Raw genomic sequence first — 1,237 nt, 5'->3', positions numbered from 1 at the left:
CCACCAAACCATATTATATGAAATGCTGAAAGGTATTCTTTAAGAAAAGGAAGAAGAAGAAAAAGGTAAAGATAAAAATTATGAACAGCAAATACATATCTATGAACAAGTGAATCTAAAAATCAAGTGAATAAATAATCTGATGAACAGAATAAACTGGTGAATATAATAGAATCAGGGGCATAGAAAGGGAATGGACTGACTATTCTTGGGGGGAAAGGGGTGTGGGAGATGCGGAAAGAGACTGGACAAAAATCGTGCACCTATGGATGAGGACAGGGGGTGGGGAGTGAGGGCGGAGGGTAGGGCGGGAACTGGGAGGAGAGGAGTTATGGGGGGGAAAAAGAGGAACAAATGTAATAATCTGAACAATAAAGATTTAATTAAAAAAAACAACAAAAAAAATAAAATAAAATGCAAAATATGAGATGGGAAGTAAGGTTCATTCTTAGTAAGAAAGATCTGTAAACTATGCTTTAATCTCATTACAATTTTTATCAATGCATTTGTAGCAATCCCAGTATTCAGTGAAATTATACTTTAACAAGTACCATTTTATAACGAATAGCAGTAGCCCTGAGCAAAGGTAAATCAGAATTTAAAAATCTGTGACAAATAACTTTTTGTGTGTGGACAAAGAAGGAGGAGCTGGGAAATATGTTACTCATTTGTATTACTACTGTTTCATATACATATTACATATGACTTCTATGTGGAGATAAGTAAAGAAAACCATGACTGGAGGGACCTGGAGCGTATCATGCTAAGTGAAATAAGCCAGTCAGAGAAAGACAAGTATCACATGCTCAGTCATAGGTGGAATCTAAGTAACGAAATAAACTGATGAATGGACTGGATCCAGAGACATGGAAGCATGGAACAGAATGAATGAGGACTCTTGGAGGGAAGATGGCGGAGGGTGGGTGGGTGAGAGGTAATCAACCAAAAACCTTGTATGCACATATGCATAACCTATGAACACAGAGAATAGGGTGGTGAAGGCCTGGGGTGGACTGGAGGGGTTCAATGGGGGAAAAAGGAGGGATATATGTAATACTTTCAATAATAAAGAATTATTTAAAAAAGAGAAAATCATGACTTTTATTTATTAGGTTTAAATTATATGTAGAGGCAATTGAGATTTGAGGTGGATGAGGCCTCCATCATTTCCAAAAAAAGGTGCTTAACTTGGTTAAGTTACAAATGCTTGCCTTTATTTCTAAGGCAATTAATCTCT

The sequence above is a fragment of the Myotis davidii genome, unplaced genomic scaffold, assembly GCF_000327345.1.
Source record: "Myotis davidii unplaced genomic scaffold, ASM32734v1 scaffold1721, whole genome shotgun sequence".
Lineage (NCBI taxonomy): Eukaryota > Metazoa > Chordata > Mammalia > Chiroptera > Vespertilionidae > Myotis > Myotis davidii.
The sequence above is the reverse complement of the archived record's forward strand: the minus strand, read 5'-3'. Positions refer to the sequence as shown.